At 40.4% G+C, this 14,527-nt stretch overlaps 1 protein-coding gene across 1 annotated transcript in view; it reads right to left on the bottom strand.

Moving 5' to 3' along the window:
* Positions 1 to 14,527, bottom strand: part of RNF19A (ring finger protein 19A, RBR E3 ubiquitin protein ligase) — an 880,338-nt gene that overhangs the window by 516,255 nt on the left and 349,556 nt on the right. The window lies entirely within an intron of this gene.

Here is a 14,527-nt window from a genome sequence, read left to right as displayed (position 1 = left end):
TTTACTAAATTGGCACTATTCCTGCCATAAGTGGTGACAAATCTACATACATCTGATTCCTCATTATGAGTTTTAGTATTGTATTGGAGAAGAGAATCCCTGGATTTAGCATTACTAAATTGGACTGCTGACTCAATAGTACGAGTGGAATAACCTCTGGACAAAAATCTCTTGGTTAGATCCATTTGATGACTCTGAAGATCATCCACTGAGGAACAAATCCTTTTCATCCGCACAAACTGTGATTTCGGTATGTTCGAATAATATGTTTCGGATGAAAACTATCAGCATGTAGAAGGGTATTATATTGTGAGAATTTTCTGTACGGACGTTCTAAGAGTGTTATCCTCCTGTCGAATTAAATTGACATCCAAATAACTGATTGCACTCCTATTATATTCCACAGTGAATTGATACCCCAGATGTTCCCATTCAAATGTTGAATAAATTCCTGGAGGTATTCCTCACCTCCTTTCCATATAAGCCAACAGTCGTCAAGGTATCTTCTCCATAAATCAATCTCAGGTAGATATATGTTGTGCAAAGGGTCATATAAAATCATATCTTCCATGTAGCCCATAAAAGATCAGCATAAATGGGTGCAAAGGATGCACCCATAGCCGCACCCTGTAGTTGCCAATAGCAGTTTTGTTGGAAATAAAAAACATTTTTAGTTAGAATGTGTTCAGCCATACACAACAATAAGGTGTTCATCCCTGGGGGGTATAAATTGGTTTTATTTAGCCAGTATTCCAAGGCATTAATACCCGCCCAATGAGGGATGCTGGTATAAAGCGAGGATACATCAAGGGTACACATAAGCCATTCAGGGTCCAATTGAGACTCGGAGACTATCTGCAAAAATTCAGTCGTGTCCTTGATTCTTGCTCTAACACATGTTAACAGTGGTTTCAATTTTTCAGTTAGAAAAACAGACAGCAGGAAGGAAACACAGAGGTCAAAAACTTAGAAGAGCTCTTCATGTCGATAGTGAAGTAAATCATTCATGTACTACTGTTTTAAATATTTCAAGTTATATTTTGACTGATGATCAATATTCCCTTCTTAATAAAGGCCTTGGTTTCATACCTGTTTTTTTCACTGATGAAAGTATTTTGGTTTCTGATACAATGGATTTTTGTAGGAAAATTAACTTGAAATTATTTTTTTCAACAAGATCAAACTGACAATGCTCAAAGATCATCTGATTTTAGATTTCACAAATCTACATTTAACCCTCCCATGGATAAACATGTTGCTGTTTTCCAGCAGGTGGTTATAAAGGATATACACTTCAATTTGGGTTCTGTTGACACTATAAAGCATAACATGTCTAGGAAGGAACAAATAGCACTCACACAACTCTGAAACAATACGGATATTGTTATTATTTCTGCCGACAAAGGGGGTGCGGTGGTGGTGATGGATACTGAGTATTATGTGAATGAAGGTCTTAGACAACTTTCCAACCATCATCATTACATGAAGATGGAGATTGATCCGACTCCAGGTTTTGCCTTGGAAATTAATGAATTTTTGGAAAAGGCTGTAGAATCTGGAATTATCTCTGATAAAACCAAAACTCATTTGACGGTTAAGGATCCTGAAACAACAACTCTATCTACTTCCTAAGATTCATAAGTCCATTGATCAGCCACCAGGCAGACCGATTGTATCTGGCATTGGGTCACTCACTGAACCCTTGTCTGTTTTTCTAACTGAAAAATTGAAACCACTGTTAACATGTGTTAGAGCAAGAATCAAGGACACGACTGAATTTTTGCAGATAGTCTCAGAGTCTCAATTGGACCCTGAATGGCTTATGTGTACCCTTGATGTATCCTCGCTTTATACCAGCATCCCTCATTGGGTATTAATGCCTTGGAATACTGGCTAAATAAAACCAATTTATACCCCCCAGGGATGAACACCTTATTGTTGTGTATGGCTGAACACATTCTAACTAAAAATGTTTTTTTATTTCCAACAAAACTGCTATTGGCAACTACAGGGTACGGCTAAGGGTGCATCCTTTGCACCCATTTATGCTGATCTTTTTATGGGCTACATGGAAGATATGATTTTATATGACCCTTTGCACAACATATATCTACCTGAGATTGATATATGGAGAAGATACCTGGACAACTGTTGGCTTATATGGAAAGGAGGTGAGGAATACCTCCAGGAATTTATTCAACATTTGAATGGGAACATCTGGGGTATCGAATTCACTGTGGAATATAATAGGAGTGCAATCAGTTATTTGGATGTCAATTTAATTAGACAGGAGGATAACACTCTTAGAACGTCCGTACACAGAAAATTCTCACAATATAATACCCTTCTACATGCTGATAGTTTTCATCCGAAACATATTATTCGGAACATACCGAAATCACAGTTTGTGCGGATGAAAAGGATTTGTTCCTCAGTGGATGATCTTCAGAGTCATCAAATGGATCTAACCAAGAGATTTTTGTCCAGAGGTTATTCCACTCGTACTATTGAGTCAGCAGTCCAATTTAGTAATGCTAAATCCAGGGATTCTCTTCTCCAATACAATACTAAAACTCATAATGAGGAATCAGATGTATGTAGATTTGTCACCACTTATGGCAGGAATAGTGCCAATTTAGTAAATATTATTAATACTCACTGGAATATCAATAGATACGAAAACATTGACATGTGGTTTTTATCTGCCAATGACATTCTATGTATTACTATTTAAATGGTATGTGATTGTTGTCTGATGTAACGTCTGAGGAAGCCGAATGGTGAAAGCGCTAACGTTTGTTGTATTAAAAACGTTTTTTCAGTATCGTTGATTGCCCTGGATTATTTCTACATTTACATGGTTGTGGACATTCAGACTGTTTGACTATTTCCGCCATAGGACTCTGCATATGCTTTTGGTGACTGGTTTTGCAGTCACTGGAATATATTGAATTCTCATCCATTGTTGGAAGATTATCTGGGAGAACGATGTTATTTTTCCTATAGGAAAGGCAAAACTTTAGGGAATCTATTTTCACACTATAAAAAAACCAGGGTCATGGATCACACTCCAACTCAAAGAACACTTACTGGAGATAAACTTTCAGGCATTTATCCATGTGGACATTGCAGTTTTTGTAACTATATTTTCAAAACTACTTCTTTCACTAGTAGGAACACTGGACAAATATACGACATACAGTTTTTGGTAACTGCAGTTCAGACTGGATTATTTATCTTGCCACATGTACATGTCATGCATTTTATATTGGCCAAACGTCTAGACAGTTTCGTGTCAGGATCTCTGAACACCTTGGTGATATTAGAAACAGAAGATTAACTAATGCACTATATAGACATGTTATCAAACATCCCACTGCCAAATTTACATTCACCATCATTGATCATATCATAGGGAATCGATCTTTTAAAACAGGTTGGCATGATATCCTAAATACCAAAGCAAAAAGGTGGATCATTAAACTTGGGGGCTTTTCCTCCTGGATTAAATGATAAATTATAATTTGTAATTAACCATCACTTGCATTACGATATGTACTTATTTCTTATCAGGTTGCATTGCTTAGGTTTTGCATTTCAGCTCATTTTAGGATACTGTGGCTGGTATTCAACACCAGAATTCTTATAACCTGACTTTTGTTTCGGTTTATTTTTGGGCATTTACCCTTTATTGTATGTTTTTATTAAGTTTGTTTATTATCATTGATATACCAGTATACTGTGTCTCTTTGGATTTTTTCATTATAATCTGGAGATATGCATGCAACTTAGGCAAACTTTTTGGTTTACTGAACTATGTAATTTTCAATTACTTTTGCCTTGATTGTATTTTTCAATTACTTTTGCCTTGTTTGCATTTTTGACTTATCAGGAAGTGATGTCATATAGATGCCTTAGAGAACATTATATAAGATGATGACTAAGTGCTTTTTGCTGACTATACTACTGATGAAAGCCTTGATGCTGAAACCGGTCTAGTTTCAGTTTTATTAAACTACTTTTGAACCTTCCTTGGTGCTGGCCTTTTTTCTGATTTTGGGTCTAACAAGTGCTCTTGCCGTGCACCAGCCTAACTTGCTAGCTCCTATACACTACATTGGTATACTGGCTTGTCAGGTCATCACCTTGGCAGGCAACTTCCTTATGTCAGGAATACTGCAACAGAAGAATAGAAGGACATCACTGATGATCCAGAGGGAAGCAGAATGTAAAATAATACCACTACTGTCAACAAGGTCTTGATGCAGAGAAAGCATTTGACAGATTAAGCTGGGACTTTATGAGCAGAGCAATGGAAACATTTGCATTCCCTAATAAAATTATAAGGCTGATTAGGAGGACAAATGAGGGATCGTAGGCAAAAATTAAAGTGGGTGGTGTCCTCTGTCTTTGCTTGAGCAGAGGAACCATGCAAGGTGTCCTCTCTTACCTTTGTTATTTCATTACATCTAGAATCACTGGAAAAGAAAATAAGGGACTCAGAATTTCAAGGATATAATTAGTATGGTATAATTAGTATGGTAGTCAAAAAAAGATGGATCTACTTGCAGATGACATTATTTTACACCTGACAAAACCAGAATGGGACATTACAGTGCCGTGGAACATGCTAAAGCAATTTCAAATCTTTTTTGGATACAAAACTAATGAAGCTAAAACAAAGGCAATAGCAGTAAATTATGTACTCACATTCAAACTGGTTCAGCAATACTCATTCTTATGGGGACATGACAAAATGAAGTACATAGGAGTATGGATTACAGTTTCATAGGGGAGTACTAGGCTAGCTGCCCTGAAGGACCATTTTAAGCCTAGCCAGTAACCTGTGGCCAAAATCAAACCTTGCACCTTGTGTGTCTATGAGGTGAGGATCTCAACCATCATGCCAAACTCACCCTGTCTGAATCTCTTGAATTATTTAGTGTAACAATGTTTTTCATTGACCGGCAAACAACAATGAAAATTTGCTGGCAAGACTCTTGCAAAATATTTCCCATATTATTATTAACAGACAAAGTTGAACCCTAGCTACTTAAATTTGCATGAAAACAGAAGCAACGGTATTTACACTTTTTTCATATTTTAGGATAAGGCAGTAAAATTTAACAGTTAAAAATAAAATGGCATTCTTTTTATCCAATTTCCTAAATGACATGCATTTTATGTCTCAATCCAAACGCAACCCTAAATACTAAAACTGAAAATTTAGAAAGGACTTTTCATGCTGGCAGCATTGACAAATCAGTAAACTTTTTAGATGTTAAGGATCCTTACCCCAAGTAAAGTGAATGGCATCTCCCAGAATGAGTTACAAATGTAAGCATTTAAAACACTACTGTATACATTTTATCATGTTGAAATAAATACATATCTATAATTTACCTAACATCTTTTTATAGTTTTCCAGTGTCTAAATAAAGAAAAGATCACATTTAAACATTTTCCATTCCTTTATTGTCATTTAACAAGAAATATGAATGTAATGGGTAAAGTGGGTGATCATATGACTTAGTCTATGGTATATATAATTCAAGTTAGGTGAAAAAAGATAGTAAATGGGAAAATGTGAATATAACTAAGACACCATCTCCAGACCCCAGATCTGGCACAAACATGGAGTGTGGCCATAAAATTAGAACTGTGCACCAAAGTCCAGATTGCTAACCACCACCTCCCCCAACATCCATGTGTCCTTTAGAGTCAGCCAGTATTGCCAACATTGTTCTGTTCTGTTCTTGTAACGTAAACTATCAAACACTGCAATGCTTTGCACCTCATAATAAACAGATTACACTTTCAACTTAGTATGTTACAACTAAGTGATTGCACTCATATCAGTGCGGCGCACACATTGTTGCCATGTAACACAATAACATATTACAGATAATGCCTTTGCAATGTGACAGCTGCTACAATTAGTGATATTCGGAAGTGCACTACTCATCACTTATCCAGCTGATTAAGTTCTTCCACAGGATAACAAAGTTTTGGTGCTGGCTCGGAATACAGGGGACACCACTGTTACTCGTTATATTATAGGTTCAAAGGTGTTTACTAGGCTACTGACCATAAGGGCCTTTTTAAGCCTAGCCATCATCCCAAATCTCTGACAAGTTCTGATACCCAGCATGGGCCTTGGAGATTAACCATTTACAGGTTACCTGTTTGCATTAGAAACATAGGTGCCAAGATTAAAAATTATTCTGGTGTGGTAGCTAATAATGGAAGAGACTAAAAAGATAATACAAAAACTGAAAAAATGGAAGCTCTGCTATATGGATATCGCTAGTAAGATACAAGCGGTTAAATATTTTTAGCCCCTTTTAGTCTTATACACAGGTCAGGCATATTTTTATCAACCAAAGGAGAAGTTGTAGACAGCGATTAATAAAGAGCTGAAGGATTTTACCTGAGAGGGGAAGACTGCGAAAGTCAAGTGGGATAAATGTATTCTTCCAATAGAGCAGGGTGGATTGGGATTACCTGATTTGATAAGGCATTCCGGAGCAACACAGTTAGGCTCCTATACATAGTACAAGCAGAAAACTACAATTTAAAGTGGAAAGAGATGATGAAACTGGGTGGGGGGCTCAAGAAACAAGGAGAGATTGGGATTTTGGATGCAGACCTTTAAGGAGAATAACAATCATACAGAACATTATATTCAAAGTAAAGTATTCTAAGAACTAAGCCAACACAGGAATGGAAAAGAGATTCTGCCCATAGGGAGGACTGCAATTAGGGATATAGACAATAGGTAAGAAGGGGCTGGAATACACTGGAGAAAACTGGCAAAGGAATAAAGAAATTGGGGGCAAATAACTAGAAGGGGAAAGGTAATAGAATGGGAAGATAAGAATTTACTTGGACTACAGGTTAGAGATTGCCTTTGCTATCAAGGATTGATATTAGAGTACAGGCAAAGAGAAAGTAATTTGGGGGACCTAAACAAAAGGGTCTATATCATTTACGCGAAGTGATGTCAACTCACCTTTAGTTGACCCTTATTTGTCGAAGCTGCACATCATTGAATGGTCAAATCATCGATTTCTTTCTAAGGGAAAGATATCAGTTGGCCGTTCTTTTAAATCTGCCCTTTTCCCCAACTGTAGTGTGATCTCAGAGTCAGTATATCTAGTTAGGGGGGTGTGGGGGGCACAGCCCCCCACATCAGGGAGTGTAGGGGGTGAAGCCCCCCCCCCCCAATTTCATAGTAATTGTTTTAATGTGGTGTGTGTCATTGGGCTATTATTTCTTTCCCTTAGAAGGAAATCGGTGATTTGGCCATTGTTGATTAAAGGTAAGTCAACATTTTACTTGTTCAACTTTATAACATAGACCCAAACCAGCACTGGTAGAGTTTTAGTAGAATCTAGAACAAAAGTTGCTGTTAAAGGAATAATTAGTAGAGCCTATAAAATATTGCATAACTAAGAATCAGAGGAGGTTAGAAAGAATTGGGAAGAGAGACTGGATAAGCAATTCAAGAAGAAACAATGGGGGGGGTATATGAATATCTCCCAAATATGCAACAATGTCTGGAAGATTAAGGACCTTTGCTTGGAAGTGTGTATGTAGGTATTTTTGTATCCCAAGTAGACTCCAAATACGTTTTCCTCAGCTAGACAGCAAATGTTGGAGGTGTGATGGGAAAGAAACATTTTCTGGAAGAGTAATGAGTTGGCAGACTTTAAAGATTCCCTGTACTGTTCTATCGGAGATGCTGGGTGAGCAAACTGGTGTAACTAAGAAAATGTTTTTTTTAGACACAGTAAGGGCTTGCTGAGTTTAATTATGATGGCTGCCACAAAAAAAAAGCAATTACTAGAAAATGGAAATCAAAGTCTAAACCAACTTTACTAGAAGCAGTGAAGATAGTAACAGAGATAAAACAGCTGGACGTGGGGTCTTTATAAAAGGGTAGGAGCAAATTACATAGGAAAAAATGGAAAGTGTGGGATCAATACATGCAGAGCAGGAACGAGGTTTAAAAGAAGGCATGAATTGGATGAGCTATGCAATGGCTGACTGACTATGACTGGAAACGTTGCAAGTGATGTAGAATGTTTACAGCTACAGTTGTGTTGGCATGGTTTGTAATGTATAATGTTTGCGAAAGATTGTAAAGTATGGTTCATTTTCATTTATATAAATGTAAAACTGTCTTGTCATACATAATGATTTAAAAAAAGATGTCCCTTGTTTTAAAAAAATTCTATTAGTGAGTATGTCAAATCGATAGCCTGCAGGTTGGGAAGCATGTCAAGTCCACCATGTGGGATAATTTGTAGTGACGGCCCCTGGCCAGGTGAAGTAGAAGGGGGAACTGCTGCTGCATGGGCCAAAAAGTGGTCACTAGCAAGATTTTTGGTTCGTCTCTTTAGAGGATCTTTGGGATGGGGGGAGGGGGGGTTAAAGAATTATTTCTCTCCAGTGGAAGGGTATAACATCCGCTCTCCAGACCTGAGAACAAGGGGAGCTGGAGCAAAACAGCTTGAGCCGTCTGTTCTGGGAAGAGGCATCAGGTCTACTTGCGAGATACCCCATTTGTGGACTACATCCAGGAAGAACTCCTTGCTCAACATCTCTTTGGGAGAGTCTTCAATGGATGTGCTTAGTGCAGTATTGGCAAACCTTTTGAGCTCAGCATGTCAAAAATGCAGAAAATGCCCTAACTTGACTCTGCTGGTGTGTCACCCCCCCTCCCCCCAACAAGAGAAACAATTCTTTACATAGCAATACATAAACTAGAAAAAAGATGGTATTTACACTTACTAAATTATGCAAATATACCATTATAGAATAGACAAAGTGGGGTAGAGCAGGATAATCAAGTTATATATATGCAGGGGTGGGGGTATGTCAAAAAATGAAGATGCTACTGCCGGTTATGTCTCATGACTAAGGGACTTGTGGCTGTAAACAAGGATTGCTGTCACATTTCTAGTCTATTTTCTAAATGAAAAAAAAAACATGTTTTAAGGCAACTACACCAACCTAGACCAAAATCAGGAAAGAAAACTTCAGTTATGTAACTTTTCAGTTCACTTTAAGAAGAGAGCGAGCAAAGACAGTAAGAGAAAAGTACAGTTTTGTACCTACCATAAATGTAGATGTCCGAACTGGATAGCATCTGCAGTCATAACAACTGGGTTGTCCTGTCGTCAGGCAGCCCTTCAGTCGGCCGGATTCCAAAGTCCGGGTCCGGCTTCGGCTGATGTCGCACTTCACCCGACGTCATCTCTGTTGGTCTTCGGGTATAAAAGCATCAGCCGACGCCATTTTCCTCAGTGTTTCTTGCCCCAGATGCCAGCAGCCCTCTTGAAGGCTAAAATTTGGATAGATGCCAATGTTTCCAAAAAGATAGAGGTAAACACAAAAATAAGCATGTATGTACATATATACAAACAAATACACCATAAAAGACTCCCCCCCACCAGCTAGCTATTAGGAGGGTAAACACCCTAGGAGTACCACAGAGGGAAATCCTGACTGCAGATGCTATCCAGTTCGGACATCTACATTTATGGTAGGTACAAAACTGTACTATGTCCTTCATGGATGCATCTGCAGTCATAACAACTGGGTAGAATACCATAGCCAACTAGGGAGGAGGATAAAAGTAGATTATGGTGTGTTTAGGATCCCTTGCAGTACAGCAGTGGCAAACCCTGCTCGGGATCTGGAATATAGAGGCAAATTATAATGCTTGGCAAATGTATGCACGGAGGTCCAAGTAGCCGCCTCAATAATGTCTTTGGTTGCCACTCCTCGTAAGAAGGCTGTGGTAGTGGCTGTTGCCCTTGTAGAATGAGGTCTTATGTTCTGTGGAATTGGTTTTCCATGGAAGGAGTAACAGAATCGTATGCAATTTCCTATCCATTTGGAGATTGTCTGTTTGGAAATAGCTTTTCCTTCCCTTCCTGTTGCATAGGCTACAAAAAGTTGGTCAGTCTTTCTGCTATTTTTGTTCTGTCCAAGTAGTAGCGTAGCTGTCTATGTACATCCAAGGTATGCAGTATTCTTTCCCTCTGTTTTGTGGGTTGGGAAAGAAGGTAGGTAGGTGGATTGCCTGGTTTAAAGACACTCTGGATACCACCTTAGGCATAAATGTAGGATTAGTCCTCATGGACACTATCTTGGTGGAAGATTAGGAAGGGTTGCACTGCCATTAAGGCCTGTAGTTCTGAAACCCTCCTTGCTGAAGTAATTGCCAGTAGGAAAGCAGTTTTCCATGACAGGTGTTGTAGGTCTGCTGTTGCTGCTGGTTCAAAGGGTGATAGTGTCAACTTTTCTAGCACAAAGTTTAAGTCCCAAGCTGGTAATGGTGGTTTCCTTGGAGGTTTTACATTCTTGATTCCTCTGAGGAACTGCCTGAGCAAAGGGTGTGAAAAACAGGTGGATCAAAGCTGTATTCTGCTGAAATAGCTGATGCATGTATCTTGATGGAGGAGTAGGACAGGCCTGAATGAAGAAGTTCTTCCAGATACTCCAGAATGTTAGGCATATCTATGTTTGACACATCTTTTCCTTTTTCCGTACTCCAAATGACAAACCTTTTCCATTTTCCAGCATAGTTCCTTCATGTTGAAGGTCTGCGGCTTCAAGAATAATGTCTTTAACTCTTTGGGAAAGTTCTGGATTAGCTGCTGCTATGTGATGTTCCATGCAGTCAGTTGCAGCGTTTTAGATTTGGATGTATAATGCTGTAGTTGTTCTGAGTTAACATCAAAGGCACCAGGGTATTGGCCACATATTGTTCGAGACATGCTCCTCAGCAGTGGGTACCAGTGTTGTCTTGGCCAGTTTGGAGCTATCAGGATTATCCTTGGGCGTACTTCCTTGATTTTTAGTAGTACTTTGTGTATCAAGGGAAGAGGTGGGAATGCATATGCTGTTAGGCCTTTCCAGCTGAAGGAGAGCGAATCCACTTTCCATGCTAGTGGGTGGAATGTCCTTGTGCAGAACTTTTGAGCTGGTGATTGAGAGGTGATGCGAATAGATCTATCTGAGGCATTCCCCATTTCTTTGAGATGGTCTTGAAAATGTCCGGGTGCAGCTTCCATTCGTGGGCATCCGATGTGGTTCTGCTTAATATGTCTGCTAGAGTATTTTCTTTTCCCGGTACAAATATTGCCTGTAACTGGATGTTGTAGCTGAGTGCCAGGGTCCACAGCTCCAAAGTCATTCTGCATAGGGGTATGAATGAGTGCCTCCCTGTTTGTTGATGTACCACATGACTGTGGTGTTGTCTGTCCTTATCATCAACTGGCCCTCTTGGAGAAATGGTTTGAACTTTTGGATTGCCAGTTTTACTGCCAGCATTTCTTTTAGGTTGATGTGCAGGTGAAGTTGATCCTGTGTCCACAATCCTTGCACGCATTTGTCCAGCATGTGGGCCCCCCATCCTAGGTCTGAAGCGTCTGTTGTGATGGTCTGGCTTGCTTGACATCTGCGAAAGGGTAGGCCTGGGTTTGACTGACATGCCTGAGCCCACCATAGGAACTCCTGCTTTAAGCATGGAATTAGTGGGATTTCTGTTTCTAGGCTGTGTCTGTGTTGGGACCATAAATTCTTTAGGTACCACTGTAGTTTTCTCATATGTAGTCTGGCAAATGGGACCAAGATTATGCATGATGCCATGAAGCCCAAGGCCTGCAGTACTTTTCTTGCTGTTAAATTGTTCAGTTTTGTTAGTGCCAAGAAGTAAAGAGGGAGTTCTTTTGTTTTCTGTAGTCAGGAATGCCATTTGTTTTACTGTGTCCAATTCCGCCCAAGAATGTCCTTGTTTGGGATGGTATCAGCCTTGACTTTTGTAAATTGACTGTGTATCCCAGTGCTTGTAGCAAGTAAATGACCCTTTGTAAATCTGTTGTCAGCTTGCTTTTGTTGTCCCCTTGTAGTAGGCAGTCGTCCAGGTATGGGTAAATTTGAATTCCTGTAGTCTGCAATGGGCGATTACTGATGCCAGGCATTTTGTGAATACTCTGGGCAGTAGATAAGCCAAAGGGCAATGCTGAGAATTGATAGTGCTCTGATCCTGCAAGAAATCTGAGGTATCTTCTGCAGATTGGTCGAATGGGGACGTGCAGGTATGCCTCCTTGAGATCTAGAGTTACCAGCCAAGACTCCTTGCCCAGCATGGGAAGAAGTTGCTGTAGGGTCAGCATTTTGAATTTTGGGACAATGATGTATGTATTTAAGGTGGACAGGTCGAGAATTGGTCTCCAACTTTTTCCTTTCTTGGAACTAGGAATAGTCTGAATAGAACCCCTTTCCTTGCTCTGCTGTTGGCACTCTTTCCACAGCTCTCATGTTTGCTAACTCCATTATCTGTTGTAGTGCCTCTTTTTTGATTTGGAGGTAGATTTGGCATTCCTCTTTTGACTGGTAAAGTGTGGAAGTGAAACCGGTAACCTTGATCTATGGTTTGTAAAATCCACTTGTCTTTTGTTATGTAGTGCCAGTTCTTTGAAAATAAGGTTAACTTTCCGCCTAGAGGAGCTGCTATTTGTTCCCTGGTAGGCGGATTTAGGGTTAAGTCACTGTGGTTGTGCTGATGTAGTGGCAGTGGTTGTGTCTGTGCCTCTGTTGTTACCTTGCCACTGTCGTCCTCTGTAGGCACCTCCTCTGGATTGGTTTCTGCCTCTGGAACGTCTATTCCTGCCCCTTTGAAATTTTGTGGAGTCAGGAAAGGACCAATTTTGGCAGGCCAGTTCCTGCTAAACCTTGGGGTTGAACCTGCAAGAAATCTTTAACCGTTTGAACAGATTTTGCCTTTTCTTCCATTTTCTTCATAACCTGCTGGGCAGGTGTACCAAACAAACTTGTCTTATCCATAGGAGCATCTAGCAACTTAGCTTTAACATGATCCGGTAAAGCTTGCTCCTTTAGCCATGCATGCCTTCTTATCACTGTGCCAGTCATGGCTGATCTAAATGAAGCCTCCAGTGCATCATAGCCACATTTTAAGGAATGGTTGCTAACCTGTTGTATGTTATTTACCATTTCTAATACATATTTCTTATCAAGAGATTCATCAGTGGTTAGTTTTTTAGTTAACTGATCAAGCATACACTCTTGGTATTGTATCATGTGAAACTGACAGTTTAAAGCTCTAGCTGAGAGAGTAGCTGAAGTGTAGACCTTTTTACCCCATCTGTCTAATGACCTTGCTTCCCTTTCAGAAGGAATAGTGTTTTAGCTATGGTCGCTACTGCCTTGGGACCCTGGGATATAGTTTCAGGGTCTGCAACTGGGGCCTTGTAAAGGTGGTGATGAGTATCTGGCACCCTGTAAAATCTGTCTGGTTTGGCAGGGGCTGGGGTAAAGAATCTGGAGCGGAGCAGACATCATTGAAAGCATCATCCACCACAGAGAGAACAGGAGGTATAGCTAAGGGCCTGTGCTGTGGGAGGTGCAGAAAGGTCCTAAGTCTTTTCTGGAGTCTGAAAAATCCTGTTGCTGCCATTGGAACTGCTCTCATGGCATGTAAGGTTTCCCCAAAGGAGAATTCTTCTGGTGGGAAGCAGCTGGGATGGATTCTTCAGCATCAGAATCTTCAAAATTGGAGAAAGGAGCCTCTGGCTGGTCAGTTATGTCTGATTCGTCAGCAGAATCATCAGAGGACACTGGCTCAGGGGCTCTGCCCTAGGTCTCTTCTCTGGGGCTGAGAGGCCCTGTCTGGGTGAGATTGAGATCCTCTAATTAATGAAATTAAATCTTCTGCCAAAGTAAGCATTTGAGAACTAGAAGAGGGCCTGGTTGTGGGGGGTTTAACAGGCACTGTCTTAGTAGTCTTGGCTGCTTCAGCCCTGGCGAAGGCCTTAATGGACATGGCTGCTGGAGGCCTAGCAGCACCACGTGCTGGGGTAGAGACATCCAAGGGAATGGTGTCTGACAAGTCAGTGGCAACCACCGTAGTGGATAAAATTTCTGAGGCCGATTCAAGAGTGGTAGCAGGGGCCTCAGTTGTAGAGATAGGTTCAGCTGTATTTTGATCAGTTTTCTCGGTTTCGGCGAAACCGAGACACTCATGTTTGCTTAACCATGGTTTCGGCGAAACCGCGGACCCAAGTGTCGGTCTTTATCTTTGCGTTTTTGGCAGATTGGGTAGTCGGAGGATCCGGCGGCATAATGTCGCAAAATCAAAACCGAAAAACTGTTCTGCAAACTCCGACCGGCGCCTAAGCGTTCGTCGGTTGAAAGAAGCACAGGCGAACAGGCTGCTACGTCGTGGGCTGGGCCTAAACAAGGCAGACAATAAGGTGGAAATCTTTATGAGGTATTTGTTTCCCACAGGTTAAACAATTATTAACTTTTTCTGACATCGGCTGAGGCAAGAAAGAGTCCCCAACGGGTACTTAGCTTTAGAAGTCTTGAAGTAGTATTCGGTAGAAGTAATCTCTGGATCCGACCGACCGGCACTTGCGAACAGCTTCTGCGGGCGCCACGGCAAGAAAGACTGAGGAAAATGGTGTCGGCTGATGCTTTATACCGAAGACCA

The sequence above is a fragment of the Protopterus annectens genome, chromosome 6.part0, assembly GCF_019279795.1.
Source record: "Protopterus annectens isolate FY-2018-M chromosome 6.part0, PAN1.0, whole genome shotgun sequence".
Lineage (NCBI taxonomy): Eukaryota > Metazoa > Chordata > Ceratodontiformes > Protopteridae > Protopterus > Protopterus annectens.
This window is presented reverse-complemented; position numbering and strand designations above follow the sequence as displayed.